Source organism: Dendrobates tinctorius, unplaced genomic scaffold (genome assembly GCF_039654945.1).
Source record: "Dendrobates tinctorius isolate UK_male_01 unplaced genomic scaffold, ASM3965494v1 ptg000081l, whole genome shotgun sequence".
Lineage (NCBI taxonomy): Eukaryota > Metazoa > Chordata > Amphibia > Anura > Dendrobatidae > Dendrobates > Dendrobates tinctorius.
The window spans coordinates 18,690,663-18,713,429 of record NW_027361749.1 but is presented as its reverse complement, the minus strand read 5'-3'; positions in this window follow the sequence as shown (position 1 = coordinate 18,713,429).

The window sequence follows — 22,767 nt, the reverse complement described above, 5'->3', positions numbered from 1 at the left end:
AAGGTTTCCAGGAAAAAGGAGAGTTGGGCGACTAAGGGGTCATCTCGTTCCCAAAGAGGGTTAACCCAAGCTAGAGCCTCCCCCTCTAAATGGGACACGATAAAGGCCACCTTGGCTCAGTCGGTGGGATACTGTTGTGGCAGCAACTCGAAGTTTAGCTGGCATTGATTTAAGATCCCTCAACGCAATTTGGGGTCGCTGCTATACCGCGGGGGCTTCACCAAACGAGGTGGTGGGTGCAGGGCCGTAGCCTGAGTCGGGGCAGAGGCTGCAGTCTGGAGAGCTAGCAGGTGGTTATCCACCGAGGCCATGTAATTCAGAATGTGGGCCTGAGTGTCGCGCTGCTGGGCGAGCTCCTACTGCAGGCCGGCTATCTGGGAGGCACTCCCAGGATCAGAGGCCTGCAAGGACGACAGACGGGACTCCATGGATTTGAGGAAAGACATTATCCTCATCTGATTTTCCCGTAGGAACAAAAGTTCCTTTTGGGTCGGGGTCAGGGTACCAGCGGGGTCCATGGCCTGATTATTCTGTGAGGCTAGGTAGACTCCAAAGGTGAACCCACAAGACCGTGACGATGAACCTGCCCCTGGGCGAGCGGGCCAGGTGTACCACCACCTATACAGGGAGCGTTAGGGGCAGGCCCGGAGGAAACTATCGCCACGGAAGCTGATACCTGGGGACAGCTGGAGGAGTAGCTAGACAGACACCGGCTGGAAGGCGGACAGGGAAGACTGGCGATCACAGGAGCGACTGCTGTGTAATAGGAAGAAGGAGAGGGCAGGAGACACAGGAGCAGGCAGGAATGGACTGGAAATGGCGGGCTCTGGAAGGAAAGACAAAGGAGGTCAGCTGGAGAGACAAGACAGGCTACAGGCACAAGGCAGGGCATACGCAGGAGAAGGTGGACCCGATAATCAGTTGTGGGACACAATTGATAAACATGCAGTGATCAAGGGGCAAAGCTACCTTATATAGGAAATGTAGCAGGGCTTTCGGGTCAGGGACCTCCAGGGTCACGGGGCGGTGAGAAAGAGCGGGCAGCGGGGACCCACGAGCAGAGGCAGAGGCAGGAGCCGTGACCGCGGTGGAGGCAGCGGGAGCGGGACCAGCGGTAAGCGTGACACCCAACCAACATGGGAGAGTTAAGAACCTGGTTGTTCAGTCGGATGCAGGGGGAGGGGAGACCATCACCCAGTATATGAATGTCCTCCAAGAGTTACATACGGCGATCAAAAGAAAGGATGGCATAGGGGTAGGACCTGTTGACATTACACTACGCGACCTGTTGGTGACTGGACTGCGGGACCCGTTAGTAAAGCAGGCATTACGGGAACAGATTAGAATGAATCCACGTATAGCCTTTTCCGAGGTGGGAAGACAAGCACACGCTCGAGAGCAAGAGCAGGGAATGGCGGTCCCCGTGGGGAAGGTCCGGAGCGTGGAGGCTTCCCTGAACGCAGTTGCGGAGCCTCAATGGGTAGAGGAAATGAAACAGGAGTTGAAGAACATCCAGGGCGAGTTGGCTGAAGTGAAAAGAAGGACGGAGTCCGGGACTGGATGGACTAGTGTAAACCCTGATCCTTGGGGACCCCGCTTCCCCCGGGTAAGTCAGTGAGCACAGACCTGATGCTATGAGTGCGGGGAGCCAGACCACTTCGCCCAAGAGTGTCCGCGGCGTGGGAGATACCCACCTCTGCGGCCATTAAAACTAGAGGGCTCCGGGCTGGGGGGACGCCATTCGGGGCCAGAACCCACGATTAGGGGTGGTGGAAGTCCCAAAGATTTGGTCGCAAAATGTCCTGTGGTATGGGCAGAAGTAGAGGGCCGGGCAGTCCGGTGCCTAGTGGACACAGGGTCACAAGTGACAACTATGCCTGCAACATATTTCCGGCAAAATTTTCCTGAAGCAGTGAGACCCCAGTGGGGACCCATTATCAGACAGGTAGCCGCCAATCAACTACCGGTCACTGTTGCCGGGGTGGTGTGGGTACAGGTGATGCTGTGTGGTAAATTCCTCGAGCCGCAGAGGAGTGGTTCTCACCCACGGAGAAACTGGTAAACAGCACCCAGTCATTTTGGGCATGAACATACTGCGGGAGTTTGGCAACCTACTCCTCAATGATCCCGCACATGAGACCTCGAAACAGTGGGGTTCCCACACGGCCCAAGGACATGTATTCCAGCAGTTGTTGCTGGAAGCACGAAGCCTCCAAGCCTCCAGGACTGCCAGGAGGGCAAGGCCCTGGGCAAAGTCATCGAGCTAGCGGCTCCCCTGCTTGTACTGCCCCTGGACAGACAGTGGTGGCCCTACCCATCCGATCCCCAATACCATTGGAAGGTGTGGAGATGCAGGTGGAGCCATGCTACTCGGAGAGCTTACCCCCTGGCATAATGGTGGCTCGCTCCCTGACCGCAGTGCAGAAGGGGACTGTCCTGGTGCGCTGCGTTAACCTTGAAGACCAAGACATCTTCCTGATGCCCCGGACAGAACTAGCCAAGCTAGTAAGGCCTTTTGAAGAAGTGCTACCGGCCCCTGCGGTTCAATTGAGAGTGCAGTCCGAGGACCCTTGGGAATAACTATCCGGACTCTGCAGGCTACCGAAATTTCATCTCAGGAAAAGGGTCGAGTAATCCTGGAACAAAAGCGGGCCAAGCTCTCTGGACTAACTGCGGCCCAGCTCTCTCAGATAAAAACACTGCTCAGACTGTACCACGAGGTATTTGCTATTGCTAGTCATGAGGAAGATTTTGGATGTACCACCGCCATCACCCATGGAATTCCCATGGCAGGAGCAGCCCCCATCCGTGAACGATATCGACAGATTCTTCCACAACTCTACCAAGAGGTGAAAACTTTGCTGGCCCAAATGCTGCGAAAGACAGTGATTCGAGAAAGTCAAAGCCCCTGGGCAGCTCCCATTGTGTTGGTCCGCAAAAAGGATGGCACCTTACGATTCTGTGTGGACTATCGAAAGCTGAATGCTTGCACCATCAAAGACTCGTACCCACTGCCCCAAATAGAAGAATCCTTGTCCGCCTTGGGGAAGACGGCGTACTTTTCTACTTTGGACCTGGCCAGTGGGTACTGGCAGGTGCCCATGTCAGAAGAAGACAGGGCTAAGACGGCGCTCATACTTCCTATGGGACTATTTGAGTTCAATCGAATGCTGTTTGGACTGGCCAACGCCCCGGGAACCTTTCAGCGGTTGATGGAGCGGTGTCTGGAAGATCTCAATTTTGAGGCCACGTTGATATACCTGGACGATATCATCATTTATGCTGCCACGTTTGAGGACCACCTGAAGCGGTTGGGGCAGGTATTCGGCCGGCTGCAAAAGTACGGGTTGAAGGTAAAACCCCAAAAATGCCACCTATTTCACACCCAGATCGAATATGTGGGCCATGTCATATCGGCGGAGGGCATAAGGCCGTCCCCGGAAAAGGTTGCTGTCATTCAGGGATGGCCTACCCCCGAGACGATAAAAGACGCACGGGCCTTCCTGGGGTTGGCCGGATACTACCGTCGTTTTGTAAAGAATTTTGCATGCTGGGCTCGAGCCCTGCACGACCTGCTGAAGGGGGCTCCCGCTGGGGCAAATGGACGAAAAATCCAGTGGCGACAACCTCAAGAAGAGGCCTTCCAAGACCTTAAGGCTGCATTTTCGGATGCTCCGGTATTGGCTTATGCGGATTTCTCACAACCGTTCATCCTGCACACTGACGGGAGTCTTCACGGGCTGGGGCTGTGTTGTCACAAGTTCAAGACAGCCGGGAAGCCGCTCACTCCATGATTCCGAGCACAACCCTGACAATTACAGCTCCTTTAAGCTCGAGCTCCTCGCAGTAGTGTGGGCCATGACGGAGCGGTTCGCAGAGTACCTGGCGGGCTCCGAGGTAGTGGTGCGGACCTACAATAACCCGCTGGCCCATTTGGAAAACGCCAGTCTGGGAGCTCTGGAACAAAGAGGGGTGTCCCGGATGGCGAAATTCAACTATAAAATTATCAATAAAAGAGGGGCCGAGAATGTACATGCTGATGCTCTTCCCAGGATTCGACATACAACCCCAGGAAAGAGTCGAGACGACGAACTAGAAGGGGAAGAGATACCATTTGTCCTCACCGCTGCCGTGCTTACAGCTGCCACCCCCCAGGAAGTACCTCCCATGGAGAACCTAAGGGGCATGCTGGAACAATCCCGGGATAAGTGGATCCAACAGTAGCAAGAAGACGAAGAAATTGGGCTTCTCCGGAAATGGGTAACTGCTGGCAAATTGCCCACTGACTCCAAAAGACAGACTTTGACTCAGGACATGTCGCTGATGTTACGACAATGGGAGAGACTGGTTATCCGAAAGGGACTATTGTATCGTAAAATGACATCACGAACAGCATCTATGATGACTTGGCAGGTAGTTATGCCAGGAGCCCAACTTAATGAACTGGCTCGAGAAGCCCACGGAAAAAGGGCTTATTTCAGAGCTCAAAAGACCTTGCAATGGGTACAACAGAAAATTTACCATCCATGCTTTTGTGGACGAGACTTGCCGGACCTGTCACCTATGCGAATTAGCTAAACCGCCGCCACAGCGAGCCCCAGTACAAACAATCGTGACCTCAGCGCCCCTCGAGCTTCTGACGGTGGATTACCTGACCATTGGTCCCGCATTCCAGGGGTATGAACACTGCCTCGTCATGGTAGACCATTTCACTAAGTTCCCTGTGGTCACCCCCACTCGAGACCAGACCGCAGAGTCGGCCGCCTCCGCAATTTGTAGAAACTTTATAAAAGTTTACGGCTGCCCTCAATGGATTCATTCCGTTCAAGGAGCATGTTTTTTGGGAAAAATAATGGAGGAACTACACCATCTCTACGGTATTGACAAATCCAGGACCACGCCATACCACCCGCAGGGAAATGGGGCCTGCGAGCAACTTAATCAGACTTTAATCCAAATGTTGCGTACTCTGGAGAGTGACAAGAAGGCCCGTTGGCCCGAATATGTCCCTGAACTAGTATGGGTCTATAACAACCGAGTACATCGAGTTACCGGCTATACCCCTTATTCCCTGTTGTACGGACGCGAGGGCAAGGGGATCACGGAGGTAGAGCTGGACCCAGAGGAGCCTCAGCCCTGGACTGGGGTATCATCATGGGTCTGAAATCACCAGCACAGGCTGCAAACTCTTCGTCGAATGGAACATACCAAACTTCAAGATTTAGAACACCCAGGAAAGAGTTCATCTCTGCCTTCCGACCTCCAAAGCGGAGACGGAGTACTCGTACTAGACCAACGTCCCCAGAACAAATTAGAGCCACGCTGGGAAGAGTGTCCCTATCGGGTCCTACGCCGTATAAACCCTGAAGGACCTGTGTACGAAATACAACCCGAGAAAGATGAAACGCTGCCTACCCATGTAGTGCATCAGAATATGCTACGCCCCTGTATTTGCACTGACCCGAAACAACCTGAACCTGCTCCTCAGGTCTCTGAACCATTGCCCGCATTCTGGGACCCGGACGACGAAGAAGACTTCCCCACAATAATCAGGGGCTCTCTACTCAATGATAAACCAAGTGACACAATTAGCCTGCCCGAACCAGCAAGCCCACCACAGACCACCACCCCAGAAGACTCCAGCCTAGTCGAACTAAGACGCTCCGAGTGGTCAACAGCCGGCAAACCCCCCGAACGATACGAACAGGACCAATTCATATGGCAACAAAAACTGACACCTCTGCAGATCAACTCAAGCCTACTGAGGCCCTCGCCCGAGGACTGGCGAGCTTACAGGATGGGGAAGTGTAGGGAAGAGGACCCCCGCAGAGTGTCTGGGCCGGAACCAAGGGGACTGCCATCTGAGTTCCTAGGGAAACAGTACCCGGGGAGCAGAGGAGGAGAGTGGACTGCTGAGAGTGACAGGACAGCAAGGGGAGGGGCGAGTATAAAAGGGACAGTGTTGTGAGTTCATTTTCCCCTTCACTACTGAGGCCCGAGGAACTCCCTCTTCTGGTGAAGAAAGGTAGTGAGCCTGATTGTCAAACACCTGGGGCTGATGATGATGACTGGCTGAGTGGAGTTAATGGCTGGATATAAGGCTGCCGACGCACTTCTGGCCTGCGGGTGATTTCTCTGTGGACTTCTAGGAAACCAGTCTGATTCCTGCTCATCTAAAGCTAAGATTTCTGCTTTGCCTTTTTGCATTAGTGTTTTGTTTTCCTTGCTGTTCTGGATTCTGCCATTCCCTGCTGGGGTGAGCTGAATCTCCTTTTTCCTGTTGCTCTGTCTTCAGAATATTCCTGAGTACTGACATAGCTTTTTTGAAGCCTAGCGTCTTCAGGGCCTTTTTTACTGTCAGTTTGTTGGCTCTTATTTTCATAGGGTTTTTCACGGATCGCAGACAGCAGCCTTCCTGTCCTTTCCTATCTAAGCTAGCGTGGGCCCCATCTTTGCTCAGTCTATCTTTCTGTCTGTGTTTTGTTCTTTCTTCTTGCTTCACCGTCATTATATGTGGGGGGCTGCCTTTTGCTTTGGGGTCTGCTCTGGGGCAGTTTAGATTTCCCTTTCTGTCTTTAGGCTATGTAGTCCTCCGGCTGTGATCGAGGGGCCTAGGGCATCGTAGGAGCCCCCCACGGCTACTGCTAGTTGTGTTGATAGGTTCAGGGGTCTGCAATCCGATAGCTGACAACTTCTCTGGTTTTCTGGACTTAGCTAGCATTTCTATTTTTTCCTCCTACGGTGACTCAATCATAACAGAATCACCCGCCATACCGCAGATTCTAGGGTACTCAATGGCAGGAAAGAATTGTATAAAAAAAAAAAAGTGTGTATATTTTTTCCTCTATATCTCCGAGGCCGTGGGGGGAATTTTTTTTTCTCTCAATGGAGATAAAGCAATTGTCTGATCGTGTGGAGCAGCTCACTGCGGAAGTGCAGGGAATTTCCGCCTACCTTGCTCATTCACATGCTGCTGAACCAAAGATTCCTACACCTGATGTATTTTTTGGGGATCGGTCTAAATTTTTGAATTTCAAAAATAATTGTAAATTATTTTTTGCCTTGAAGCCTAACTCGTCAGGGAGATCCGCGCAGCAGGTTAAAATTGTCATCTCTTTGCTGCGTGGCGATCCCCAGGATTGGGCGTTTTCTTTGAAACCAGATGATCCTATTCTGACTAATGTGAACGCATTTTTTCAGGCCTTGGGGTTGTTGTATGACGAACCTAATGCCATTGATCAGGCTGAAAAGACCCTGCTGGCATTGAACCAGGGTCGTGATTCTGCAGAATTGTACTGTCAAAAATTCTGAAAGTGGGCAGTACTTACTACCTGGAATGATAATGCCTTGGCTGCTCTCTTTTGGAAGGGGTTGTCAGAAGCCATAAAAGATACTATGGTGGGATTTCCTGTTCCCTCTGGTCTTGACGATTCTATGTCTTTAGCCATTCAGGTTGATCGGCGTTTACGCGAACGCAGAGCTGCACGAGAGGTGTTGCCACCTGTTGAACAGATGTCTGAACCTATGCAACGTGATAGAGTTTTTTCCAGAGAGCAGTGTCAGGAGTTCAGAAGGCGTAATAAGTTGTGTTTTTTCTGTGGAGATGCCTCGCATATTATTTCTGTCTGTCCTAAACGCGAGAAACGCTTTGCACACACGTTTTCTGTTGGTGGTGTTCAACCTAAGTTTCTTCTGGCTATTACTCTGATCTGCTCCCTGTCCACATTTTCCGCCAAGGCTTTTGTGGATTCGGGAGCAGCTCTAAACCTAATGGACTTGGATTTTGCTAAACGTTGTGGATTTCCGATGACACCTCTGCAGATGCCTATCCCTTTGAGGGGGATTGATGCTACTCCTTTGGCTAAAAATAAACCTCAGTTTTGGACCCAGGTGGTAATGCGGGTCGCCCCAGACCATCAAGAAAATTGCAGGTTTTTGGTGTTACATAATCTGCATGATACTATTGTTCTGGGGTTTCCCTGGTTACAAATTCATAATCCAGTTTTGGATTGGAAATCTGTGTCTGTGGTGAGTTGGGGTTGTCGGTGTGCCTTTAGTGAGGCTCTGGTGTTTTCCACCTCTCCTCAGTCGCATGATGTTCCTGATTATTTGGCGGACTTTATGATGTATTTAGTGAGAATGAGTCTGCGTCTCTGCCTCCTCATAGGAGTTATGACTGTGCTATTGAACTGAGCCCGGGGTGTAAATTTCTCAAGGGTCGGCTCTTCAATTTATCTGTACCCGAGCACGAGGCTATGCGATCCTAAATTAAGGAGGCGTTGGAGAAGGGTCATATTAGACCATCCTCGTCACCCTTAGGTGCCATTTTTTTTTTTGTAGCCAAAAAGGATGGATCATTAAGACCTTGTATTGATTATCGTGCTCTCAACAAAATTACTGTTAAATATCAGTATCCGTTACCCCTGATTTCTGATCTATTCTCCAGAGTTAAAGGTGCTTGCTGGTTTACCAAGCTTGACCTTAGGGGGGCGTATAATCTTATTCGCATTAAGCATGGGGATGAATGGAAGATGGCGTTTAATACTCCGGAGGGACATTTTGAGTACCTGGTGATGACTTTTGGGCTCACTAATGCCCCTTCTGTCTTCCAGTGCTTCATGAACGATATTTTCCGAGATTTTGTCGATAAATTTTTGATTATCTATCTGGATGATATTTTGATCTTCTCCAAGGATTGGGATTCTCATGTGGAACATATTCGGACTGTGTTCCGGATCTTGAGGGAGAATTCCCTGTATGTCAAAGGATCTAAATGCCTTTTTGGAGTACAGAGGATTTCTTTTTTGGGATTTATTTTGTCCCAGTCAACTATTGAAATGGACCCGGCCAAGGTACAGACCATTTACGATTGGGTTCAGCCCACTTCTTTGAAGGCCCTCCAGAAGTTTTTGGGTTTTGCTAATTTTTATCGGAAATTTATAGCAAAATTTTCTAGTATTGCCAAGCCATTGACTGATTTGACTAAGAAGGGTGCTGATGTGTTAAATTGGTCTCCGGAGGCTGTTTCTTCCTTTCAGGAGCTGAAGCGAAGATTCACCTCCGCCCCGGTTTTGCGGCAACCTGATGTCTCACTTCCGTTCCAGGTAGAGGTGGATGCTTCTGAGATTGGTGCAGGAGCTGTTTTGTCCCAAAAGGATCCTGCAACATCTAAAATGAATCCCTGTGCTTTCTTTTCCCGAAAGTTCTCTCCATCTGAACGTAACTATGATGTGGGGAATCGGGAACTGTTAGCCATGAAATGGGCATTTGAGGAGTGGAGACATTGGTTGGAGGGAGCTAAGCATCAAGTCGTGGTCCTCACTGACCACAAGAATTTGATTTACCTAGAGTCGGCTAAGCACTTGAACCCTAGACAGGCTAGGTGGGCCTTGTTTTTTACACGTTTTGATTTTGTGGTTTCTTTTCTTTCTGGAACTAAGAATGTCAAGGCAGATGCCCTCTCTAGGAGCTTCTTTGCTGATTCTCCTGTGGTGACTAAATCTGCTACCATCTTAGGCGAAGGGGTAGTTCTTTCTGCCATCTCGCCCGATTTGAGACGTGCTCTGGAAGAGTTCCAGGAGGACAAACCTGAGCGTTGTCCCAGTGGAAAGTTGTATGTTCCTGACCAGTGGAAGAAGAGAGTGATGTCTGAAGTTCATTGCTCTGCTTTGGCTGGTCATCCAGGTATTTTTGGTACTAGAGATCTGGTGAGTCGATCTTTTTGGTGGCCCTCCTTGTCTCGTGATGTCAGGAATTTTGTGCAGTCCTGTGGGACATGCTCCCGGTCTAAATCGTGTTCTCGCTCTAGTGGGTTGTTGATGCCTTTGCCTGTCCCCAAGAGGCCATGGACCCATATTTCAATGGATTTCATCTCTGATATGCCTGTCTCTCAAAGGATGACTGTTATTTGGGTGATTTGTGATAGGTTCTCTAAGATGGTTCATCTTATACCACTCCCTAAGTTGCCGTCTTCCTCTGAATTGGTGCCCCTGTTTTTACAACAGGTGGTTCGCTTGCACGGGATTCCTGAGAACATTGTATCTGACAGAGGAGTCCAGTTTGTGTCTAGATTTTGGAGAACTTTCTGTTCCAAGCTGGGAATTCAGTTGTCCTTCTCCTCTGCTTTTCACCCTCAGACCAATGGGCAGACAGAGAGAACAAACCAGACCTTGGAGTCATATTTGAGATGTTTTATTTCTGCTGATCAGGATGATTGGGTTTCATTTTTGCCCTTGGCCGAATTTGCTTTAAATAATAGAGCTAGTTCTGCCACTTTGATGTCTCCTTTTTTTTGTAACTTTGGGTTTCATCTTCGATTTTCTTCAGGGCAGGTGGAGCCCTCTGCCTGCCCAGGGGTTGACACTGTGGTGGAGAGAATGCACCAGATCTGGGACCAAGTGGTGGATAAGTTATCTCTCTCCCAGGAAAAGGCCCAGCAGTTTTCCAACCGACATAGGACCATTGGTCCCCAATTTAAGGTTGGTGATATGGTGTGGTTATCATCAAAAAATATTGCTATGAAGGTGGCTTCTCCTAAGTTTAAGCCTAGATTTATTGGACCTTACAGGATTTTGGAGATTATTAATCCGGTCTCTTTTTGTTTGGCTCTTCCTGTCACATTTAAAATCCATAATGTGTTCCATAAATCTTTGTTGAAGAGGTTTGTTGAACCTGTTCCGGGGGTTGCACCTCCAGACCCTGTGTTGGTTGAAGGTAACATGGAATATGAGGTAGAGAAAGTACTGGATTCCCGTCTGGCTAGACGGAGACTCCAGTATGTGGTTAAGTGGAAGGGTTATGGTCAGGAGGATAATTCCTGGGTCTCTGCCTCTGATATTCATGCCAAAAGATTGGTGCATGCCTTTCATCGGGCTCACCCTGATCGCCCTGGTGGCGTGGTTGAGGGTTCGGTGACCCCTCCTCAAGGGGGAGGTACTGTTGTGAGTTCATTTTCCCCTTCACTACTGAGGCCCGAGGAACTCCCTCTTCTGGCGAAGAAAGGTAGTGAGCCTAATTGTCAAACACCTGGGGCTGATGATGATGACTGGCTGAGTGGAGTTAATGACTGGATATAAGGCTGCCGACGCCCTTCTGGCCTGCGGGTGATTTCTCTGTGGACTTCTAGGAAACCAGTCTGATTCCTGCTCATCTAAAGCTAAGATTTCTGCTTTGCCTTTTTGCATTAGTGTTTTGTTTTCCTTGCTGTTCTGGATTCTGCCATTCCCTGCTGGGGTGAGCTGAATCTCCTTTTTCCTGTTGCTCTGTCTTCAGAATATTCCTGAGTACTGACATAGCTTTTTTGAAGCCTAGCGTCTTCAGGGCCTTTTTTACTGTCAGTTTGTTGGCTCTTATTTTCATAGGGTTTTTCACGGATCGCAGACAGCAGCCTTCCTGTCCTTTCCTATCTAAGCTAGCGTGGGCCCCATCTTTGCTCAGTCTATCTTTCTGTCTGTGTTTTGTTCTTTCTTCTTGCTTCACCGTCATTGTATGTGGGGGGCTGCCTTTTGCTTCGGGGTCTGCTCTGGGGCAGTTTAGATTTCCCTTTCTGTCTATAGGCTATGTAGTCCTCCGGCTGTGATCGAGGGACCTAGGGCATCGTAGGAGCCCCCCACGGCTACTGCTAGTTGTGTTGATAGGTTCAGGGGTCTGCAATCCGATAGCTGCCAACTTCTCTAGTTTTCTGGACTTAGCTAGCATTTCTATTTTTTCCTCCTACGGTGACTCAATCATAACAGGACAGGGAGCACGCAGATAGTCAGTTGGTGATACGTCAGACACGGAGCAGGAGACGGAGGGGGCGTGAGAGAGCGGTAAGGACTCTGACAGTTGAGAGAAGCGACCAGCAGCAGAGGGTAGATACGCAGTGGCCCTCAGGAAAGAGGCGCCAAGCCTACTGACAGGGGACTGTCTCTCCACCCCAATCCCGGGTTACGGCCTGCCTCGGTCATCCTCAGCCGTTACCGCTGAGCTTGAGCCCTCTGCAGCCTGTCCGCTCCCTCTCCCGGCTACTGCCATTCCTCTTCAGCCCGCAGGTGCGGCCTGCTTGCTGCCACCCGCGGATGCTGCCGGTTCACGTCAGCCCGTGGTGGTTGCGGCCTGTCTATCACCGCTCACAGCCACTTTCACCCCGCTGCAGTCGGCAGAGGAAGCCTGTTCCTCATCAACAGAGACACTCTGCACACAGCCCAAGGCTGTGCATGTGGCCAGTAAACTGCCACTCTTGAGCATTGCGACACCACCCTGATTGGGGACAGGAGTCCCATTTAACTCGCTAACAAGCGCAACACCGCTGCTACAACAGGGGTTACTTCATCTCAGGACTCCATCAGGGCCTGTTGTGCCCCAACTTCTCCTGGGCGCTGGGGCGCCCGAAGACTACTCCAAATCTTTAGCAGCTGGGCCCAGCGGCTGCGACGCCAAGGCAGCCTCATCAAAGACTCCACAGCAGCCTCATCAAAGACGCCACAGCAGCCTCATCAAAGACACCAAAGCAGGTTCATCAGCAACGCAGCTTCCACAGAGACGTCGAGGGACGTCAAGATGGATAAGTGACATTATAGAGTATAAGGACTCATAGACAGCCTTACCGTGGCCCCATAGTAACCGGCCTCGGCCGGGTTAGCCGTGTTCTTTCCAAATAGTGTTTGGTTGTACTGAGTCCCTGCGAGGACAACTGTTGTTACCCCTTTTTGGTTGCTTAGTATAGCTCTAGTGGCTTTAAATTATAAAGAGTTTGCTTTTCAAAGTTCAAACAGTCTTGCATCTCGTCCCTGCATCCTGCGAACCTGCTGTTACCTACAACTGTATTGGTGTTCAAAGAATATTCGGCCAATATTGCAAGTTTTGTGATCGTAATCCGAACCGAACATTGAAATATTCACTTATCTCTAGTTGTCACCTTCATTTTTAACAATTTTCTTTGCTAAAAATAATTTAAAATTTTCCTTGCTTGTATAATGATATGAAGTTTCTTATACTGTATATTATTCAAAATGCATTCTTCTGGGTCGCTGATTATCACATACTTAGCACAGTCTTAGAACCATATAAAATGCTACATACAATGCACATATATGGCACCAGGATTGTATTTTACATTTTGGACACTGATCAACATATCCAACATAGACAAACCTGAGATGCATAGATAAAGTGACAGGACAGTCTCTGGCAGTGTTACAATTTTATTGTTATTGCTTGGGGATGGGATCAGGCTAGAGAACACATGACCCACTCAGTTGATATTTTTCACATCAGTGATCACATATTTCTTAGTTCTAATTACCATGAATAAAATGCCCCTTCAGGCTTCAATCACATGAGTATATTTATAGCTTTAATATGTCTGCATTTTTTGTTGCACATTACAAGTCTAATGTTAATGTATGGCGCTATACCATATAGGCATATAAAATGGACAAGCATTTAAAAATGTATGTGGGGTACATTTTATCTATTTTCAGATGGAATGCTATCTTGAATCTGTTGAGAGTGTTAAAATACAGATTCATTATTGTCACCAGTATTGCATCAGTATGTCATCTGTATTTCATTGGGACTGCTTTTCTCAGCAAAGGAAACCTCATCTGAATTACAGATCTGCAATACTGATGTAGTATTGATGGATGAAATACTAAGAATAATAATGCCATATTATGAATCTGTATTACACATGTTTTTCAAATTTGTCTATTGAAACTGGTCCTGGTTTGGGAGCAAAGGAATAGATTGTAAGAACAGATTAGAAACACAGTGGGTAAAATAAGTAATTGTTACACTTCCGATTTTGCAAGTTTTCCCACCCTACAAAGAATGGAGAGGTCTGACATTTTTATCGTAGGTACACTTCAACTGTGAGACAGTATCTAAAAATTAAAATACAGAAAATCACTTTGCATGATTTTTACATAATTAATTTGAATTGTATTGCATTAAATAAGTATTTGATACAATAGGAGAACAGAACTTAATATTAGGTACAGAAACCTTTGTTTGCAACTACAGATGTCAGACTTTTCCTGTAGATGAAGTTTGCACACACTGCAGCAGTGTACAGATTTTCTTAAGATTTTTCAGGTTTAGGGACTGTCGCTGGGCAACATTGAGTTTCAGCTCCCTCCAAAGATTTTCTATTGGGTTCATGTCTGGAGACTGGCTAGGCCACTCCAGAACCTTGAAATGCTTCATATGGAGCCACTCCTTAGTTGTCCTGGATGTGTGTTGATGGTTATTGCCATGCTTAAAGACCCAGCCATGACCCCTCTTCAGTGCTCTTAATGAAGGAAAAAGGTGGTTGTCTAAAATTTTGCGATACATGGCCCCATCCATCCTCCCTTCAATAAGGTGCAGTCATCCTGTCCCCTTTGCAGAAACACACACTCAAATTATAATGTTTCCCCCACCATGCTTCCCAGTTGGGACGGTGTTCTTAGATTTGTGCTCATCCTTCCTCTTCCTCCAAATACGGCGAGTGGAGTTGATACCAAAAAGTTCTATTTTATAACCATATGACCTTTTCCCATGCCTCCTCTGGAAAATACAGACAGTCATTGGTGAACTTCAAATGGGATTGGACATGTGCTGGATTAAGCTTGGGGACCTTGCATGCCCTACAGGATTTTAATCCATGACGGTGTAGTGTGTTACTAATAGTAATGTTTGAGACTGTGGGCCCAGATCTCTTCAGATTACCGAACAGGTCCTCCTGTGTAGTTGTGGGCTGATTTCTGACCTTTGTCATAATTAGAGTTGAGCGATACCGTCCGATACTTCAAAGTATCGGATCGGAATGGATCGGCCGATCTTAAAAAAAAAAGTATCGGTATCGCCGATTCCGATACCGGAAGTCCCATTCAAGTCTATGGGACTTCCGGTATTGGAATAAGAAAAACCCTATTTTTGCCTTGTACAGCCTCTCTGGGGTCTGTAAGGGCCTTTCGGGGGGCTGTGCCGGCCTGCCAGGGGGTCTGTGCAGGCTCCGGTGGTCTGTGCCGGCCTGCCGGGGGGCTGTGCAGGCTCCGGTGGGCTGTGCCGGCCTGCCGGGGGGCTGTGCCGGCCTGCCAGGGGGTCTGTGCAGGCTCCGGTGGTCTGTGCTGGCCTGCCGGGGGGCTGTGCAGGCTTCGGGGGTCTGTGCAGACATCGTCCGATGGGACTACAAGTCCCATCGGGCGATGCCTGCTACCATGACAGTGATTGACACATTAGCCAATGATGGGACAGTAGTAGTCCCATCATCCGGCTAATGTGTTGAATGTAAAAAAAAAAAAAAAATTACATGCTACATACATGCTACATACATACAACATGCATACTACATACATGCTACATACTACATACATACCACATTCATACTACATATATACTACATGCAACATACATACTACATATATACTACATGCAACATACATACTACATATATACTACATGCATGCAACATGCATACTACATATATACTACATGCTACATACATACTACATATATACTACATGCATGCTACATACATACTACATGCCACATACATACTACATACATACTACATACATACTACATACATACTACATACATACTACATACATGCTACATACATACTACATACATACTACATACATACTACATGCATGCTACATGCATACTACATGCTACATACATACTACATATATACTACATGCATGCTACATACATACTACATGCATGCTACATACATACTACATGCTACATACATACCACATACATACTACATATATACTACATGCATGCTACATACATACTACATACATACTACATGCTACATACATACCACATATATACTACATACATACTACATACAATACATTCATACAATACATACATAGACATACAGTACATATAACATAGAGTAACATACTTACCAATACTTGTCACATTGTTCCCCGAAGCCATTGTCTTTTACGGAATAAATATTAACATAACAAACCACAAAAATACTCACCCACGATCCGAAGCAGTCCACGAGTGTGTCCCACGACGATCTTGGGTAGAGAACTGCAGCATCAGCTGTTGCTGCCGTTCTCTACGGGCTGCAGGAATCCAATGACGGAAGGTAGGTATCCTTCCGCACTGTATTCCTCCGCCACTTAAAAAAAAAAAAGTTCCTAGTCTCACTTTATGCCATTGCTGTGTGGGAATTTCACACGCAGCAATGGCATAAAGTGAGACTAGGGACTTTTTTTTTTTTAAGTGGCGGAGGAATACAGTGCGGAAGGATACCTACCTTCCATCATTGGATTCCTGCAGCCCGTAGAGAACGGCAGCAACAGCTGATGCTGCAGTTCTCTACCCAAGATCGTCGTGGGACACACTCGTGGACTGCTTCGGATCGTGGGTGAGTATTTTTGTGGTTTGTTATGTTAATATTTATTCCGTAAAAGACAATGGCTTCGGGGAACAATGTGACAAGTATTGGTAAGTATGTTACTCTATGTTATATGTACTGTATGTCTATGTATGTATTGTATGAATGTATTGTATGTAGTATATATGTGGTATGTATGTAGTATGTATGTAGTATGTATGTAGTATGTATGTAGCATGCAGTATGTATGTAGCATGTATGTAGCATGTATGTAGTATGTATGTAGTATGTATGTAGCATGTAGTATGTATGTAGCATGCATGTAGTATATATGTAGTATGTATGTAGCATGTAGTATATATGTAGTATGTATGTAGCATGCATGTAGTATGTATGTAGTATATATGTGGTATGTATGTAGTATGTATGTAGTATGTATGTAGCATGCATGTAGCATGCATGTAGTATGTATGTAGTATATATGTAGTATGTATGTAGTATGTAGTATGTATGTAGTATGTATGTAGCATGCATGTAGTATATATGTAGTATGTATGTAGCATGTAGTATGTATGTAGCATGTAGTATGTATGTAGCATGCATGTAGTATATATGTAGTATGTATGTAGCATGTAGTATGTATGTAGCATGCATGTAGTATGTATGTAGTATGTATGTATGTAGTATGTATGTAGCATGCATGTAGTATATATGTAGTATCTATGTAGCATGTAGTATGTATGTAGCATGCATGTAGTATATATGTAGTATGTATGTAGCATGTAGTATGTATGTAGCATGCATGTAGTATATATGTAGTATGTATGTAGCATGTAGTATGTATGTAGTATGTATGTAGTATGTATGTAGCATGCATGTAGTATATATGTAGTATGTATGTAGTATGTATGTAGCATGCATGTAGTATGTATGTAGTATGTATGTAGTATTTTTTTTTTTTTTAACATTTAACACATTAGCCGGATGATGGGACTACTACTGTCCCATCATTGGCTAATGTGTCAATCACTGTCATGGTAGCAGGCATCACCAGATGGGACTTATAGTCCCATCGGACGATGCTTGCACAGACCCCCGGACATCAGCACAGCCCCCCGGCAGGCCGGCACAGCCCCGCGGCAGGCCGGTACAGACCCCCACAGGGTGCACAGACCACCGGCAGGCCGGCACAGCCCCCCGGCAGGCCGGTACAGACCCCCACAGGGTGCACAGACCACCGGCAGGCCGGCACAGCCCCCCGGCAGGCCGGTACAGACCCCCACAGGGTGCACAGACCACCGGCAGGCCGGCACAGCCCCCTGGCAGGCCGGTACAGACCCCGGGCAGTCCACACAGCCCCCCGGCAGGCCGGCACAGCCCCCCAGCAGGCCGGCAGAGACCCCCGGAAGGCCCGAAATGACGGCGCATCATGATGCGCACACACCGCGCATCATGATGACGTCAGGCTGTCAATCAACTTTGACCTTCCGATTCCGATGCCGACTTCCGATATTGAAAAAATATCGGAAGTCGGTATCGGAATTCCGATACAGCAAGTATCGGCCGATACCCGATACTTGCGGTATCGGAATGCTCAACACTAGTCATAATCATCCTTACTCCATAAGCCAAGATCTTGCATGGAGCCCCAAACTGATAAAAATTGACAGTCATTTTGTGCTTCTTCCATTTTCTAATAATTGTGCTAAAAGTTGTCTTCTTACGAAGCTGCTTGTATATTGTACTGTAGCCCATTCCAGCCTTTTGCAGATCTACAAATTTGTCCCCGGAGTCCATAGACAGCTCTTTGGTCTTAGTCATGGTGGGGAGGTTGGAGTATGATTGATTGTGTGTATGGGTGTCTTTTATACAGATAATGAGTTCAAACAGGTATAATTAGTACAGGTAATGAGTGCAGAGTAGAAGGGCTTCTTAAAGAAATACTAACAGGTCTGTGAGACCCAGAATTGTTGCTGGTTGGTAGGTGATCAAATAAATATTCCATGCAATAAAATGCAATTATTTAAAAAAAATTCAGGAAATCGAAAAGTAAACACCGGCGCTCCACCTACTGCAAACTAGAGCTGCAGGCGCTGAGACAGCCTCTGTGCTGGAGGCTCTCAAGAAAGGAATTTACAGGAGGAGGACAAAAGAGCACCGTGCTAGAGTTGTAAAAATCTCAAAAGTAGTGACTAAAGATCAAGGAGGTATAACAAGTGGATGAAAGAATCATCTGCCTTCCCTACAAGGGTTGAATGGTAACAACAGCAAACTGTCCCATGTGTATGAACACAGGACTAAGAAGAGATCCCAAAATGAATAAAACATTTTTTATTACATGCTTATTAAAAAATACAACATAAATATAAAAAGCAAAATGCCGTATATAGGGACGCAAGAGCACACCTTTATAATAATCCTAATAGGACAAATCAACAGTCCACAATTATAAAACTACAATCCAGGGATTTACATAATGTTATTCTTGTACAAACAATTATCCTAATAGTATGAAAATTCAGAATACACTGTCCAGAAATTAATCTCATGCAAATAACGAGAAGCAAGAAATTATTATTAACCCCATAAACATGTGACTCAATAATTGGCTGAAGTGAAACAATTCTAATCACCTAAATGGTCTGGCCCATATATCACAAAATTATCCTCAAGTGCATAATGACACTATAGGTAGGGACACAGACGGGGAGGAACAGTCCCAAAATACCTCTAGTCTGACCGCAGTAAAGCAATTAATTAATATAGGCCAAAAGCCAGCATAAAGGCATAATTACCGGAGATGGATATAGGTGCTCCTAGGGGATGCTATAATTTTTTTTAGAATATTTTCTTGCACCTTATTAAATAATTTCAGACTAAGTTTAACAGAAATATTATTCTGCTTTGCCATGGAGCTTTTAGGCAGGTGGGTGAAGTACAACAAAGAGGCAGGGACCTTGTCTCCACATTTAAGGGTTAGGACGGTGGCCAGGCCAACAGCCCTGACGAAGAAGGTCCGTGCACCTTCGAAACACGTAGGCGATTGGTCTCTCCCAGCCTCCGTTCCCCCTGTGTTCAGTTCCCTGCTCTAGGTGACGTCACCCAGACCACACCCCCCGACACCTCGGCACTGTCAGCGGCGTCTCTCGGCCGGTGCACACCACGCGCCTCCACTCCTGGTGAGGTTCAGGTGGGCCCCACTATCCAGGGGGGATGCTCCCCTGTCCCCACTTGTCCTCTGCCTGGAGTGTATAGCATTCTCTTTGTGCCGCTGGTGTCTATCGCCAGTATCCACACATTCACTGGCTCCCACCCCCCTGCTCCAGTGCACAGAATCTTCTGCTGCAGCCACTTCTATGGATCTTTTGGTGGATCAGGAATCTCCTTCATAGGATTAACTTACTTACACTGGACCAGTCAATCCTTGTAAGGTAGGCAGATGATTCTTTCATCCACTTGTTATACCTCCTTGATCTTTAGTCACTACTTTTGAGATTTTTACAACTCTGCTCTTTTGTCCTCCTCCTAAAAAAAAATTCAGATTGTATCTTTCACAGTTGAAATGTACCTACCATAAAAATTACAGACCTCTCCATTTATTGTAGGTGGGAGAACTTGCAAAATCTGCAGTGTATCAAATACTTATTTTCCTCACTGTATATGAAAATGTTGATAAAACCATAGCTATAAAATAAAGAGCAACTAAACTTTTCTGTTTTTCATTATGATTTTCAACAAGTACAGTGAATAAAAAAGTCTTTTCACCTTTAAAGTCAAAAATACATCATTTGAAAGGTAACTCACCAAACCCTGACTGATGCACTGGCAGGATACAGCAGAGCCTCATTGATAAAGGCTCTGGGGACCCTTGACGTTGGGTTGTGAGCTTATCTGCTTTGGCCAAAATAGTAACTAATGCCCCATATCTATTTATCTTTTTGCACTTTTTATCATTTTTGCAGGATGCAGCTAGAACCCTTAATAATAATAATAATTTTTATTTATATAGCGCCAACATATTCCGCAGCACTTTACAATTAAGCGGGGACATGTACAGACAATAAACTCAATACAAGTTAAGCCAATTCAAACAGTGACATTAGGAGTGAAGTCCCTGCTCGCAAGCTTACAATCTACAAGGAAATGGAGGGACACAGTAGGTGAAAAGTGCTTGTTAATTCAGGTCTGGCAATTATAATAAACAGGGATTTTCATATAAAGCTGTATGATCCGGTCATCAGCCCGTGTGTTTAAGTGCAATAGACAAGTTTCAAGTGCAGTTATCGTGTGCAGGGAGGGTGTGGAGACAGATGAATAGTAGGGTGCAGATTCAGAATAATATTTGGAAGGAGGGAATAGGGCAAAGTTAGTTTGCTGAGTAGTTGATGTGGTAGGCTTGTTTGAATAGATGGGTTTTCAAAGCGCGCTTGAATAGGTCAGGGCTAGGTATCAATCTGATCGTCTGGGGAAGTGCATTCCAGAGAGCTGGAGCAGCACGAGAGAAGTCTTGGAGACGGAGGTGTGAGGTTCGGATTATGGGGGATGTTAGTCTTAGGTCATTTGTAGAACGGAGGACACATGTAGGGGGATAGACAGAGATGAGAGAGGAGATATAAGGCGGTGCAGAACAGTGGAGAGCTTTGTGGGTGAGAGAGATGAGTTTATACTGGACCCTGTAGCAAATAGGTAGCCAGTGTAATAACCCTTCATGTTGGCTTGGTTTTTCTGTGTGATGCATGTATACAGTGCTGAGCGGCCCACCTGCTAATACTATGGGCGTCATTAATAGGCTGCTCGGACACTTTGCATCACACTTATCTGTGTGACTTATGTCTTATGCAAGCCTTATTTGTGTGCATTTTTTTCCACTAGGCAGCCAGACCATATTGGGTTACTGGCTGTCCTCATCAGAGGAATGCATCTGTGCTGCCCCAGCCTTTATCAATGGGGCTCTGCTGCATCCTGCCAGTGCACCAGTCAGGGTTTGGTGAGTTACTTTTCAAATGATGCATTTTTGGATTTTTGGAATTTTTTCGTTATGTGCGCTGTTCACCTTTAAAGTCACCCATAATTTGTAAAATTCAATAAAAAGCAAACAGAAATTGTTTTGAGTGAATTTTTGACAACATCCAGTCTTTTTGGGTAGGAGTCACCCCCAGTATGCACATCTAGAATTGGCATCCTTTGCCCACTCTTTCTTGTAGAAGTGCTGCAGATCTGTCAGATTATGGGGGCCTATATTATGTACAGCACTTTCTTCAGGTCAGTGCACATATTTTCAATTAGATTCAGGTCTGGGTTCTGGCTGGGGCATTCCAAAACTTTGATTTTCTGAAGAAGCTATTCTTTATATGTTTCATAATTCATCTCACCTTGACTAAGTCCCTAGCTCTATTGTGCTGCCTCCTCCATGCTTCACTGTGGGTATGGTAAATTTTTGGTAATCCACAATGTTGGCTTTGTGCCAAACATAAATTTTGAAATTATGGACAAAATAGTAAACCTTTGTCTCATCAGACCATAACACGTTTTTGCACATGATTTGGCAAAGCATAGCTGTACTTGGATGTTTTTCATAGTAAGTCTTCCATCTTGCCAACTTAACCCACATGCCAAAAGAATATGGAAATTTTTTTCTTGTGTACAGTACTTACCAGAAGTTTCTGCAGCTGCATTAACCCCTTCATGACCAGAGGTATTTTTTTGTTTTTGTTTTGATGGAAAACGGGAAAAAATTCCAAGTGCGGTGAAATTGCAAAAAATGTGCAATTCCACAATTGTTTTTAGTTTTGCGTTTTTACTATGTTCACTAAATACTAAAACTGACTTGTCATTATGAGTTCATAGACACCAAACATGTCTAGGTTCTTTTTTTTATCTGAGTGGTGAAAAAAAATTCCAAAATTTGCTTAAAAAAATTGGTCCATTTTCCAATATCTAAAGCTTCTCCATTTTTCGTGATCTCGGGTTGGGTGAGGACTTATTTTTTTGCATGCCGAGCTGACGTTTTTAAAGATACTATTTTGGTGCAGATCTGATCTTTTGATCGTCCGTTATTGCATTTTAATGCAATGTTACGGCGACCAAAAAAACCGCAATTCTGGCGTTTTGACTTTTTTTTCTTGTTACACCATTTAGTAATTGGGTTAATTTTTTTTTTTATTGATGGATTGGGCGATTCTGAATGCGGCAATATCAAATATGTGAATGTTTGATTTTTTTTATTGTTGTATTTTGAATGGGGCAAAAGGGGAGTGATTTGAGCTTTTGTATTTTTTTATTTTTTTAATATTTTTAAAAACATTTTTTTTTCTTTTGGCATGCTTCAGTATTCTCCATGGGAGACTAGAAGCTGCCATAACCCAATTGCATCTGCTACATACAGGTGATGATTAGATCGCCTGTATGTAGCAAAATTGCTGACTTGCTAAGAGCGC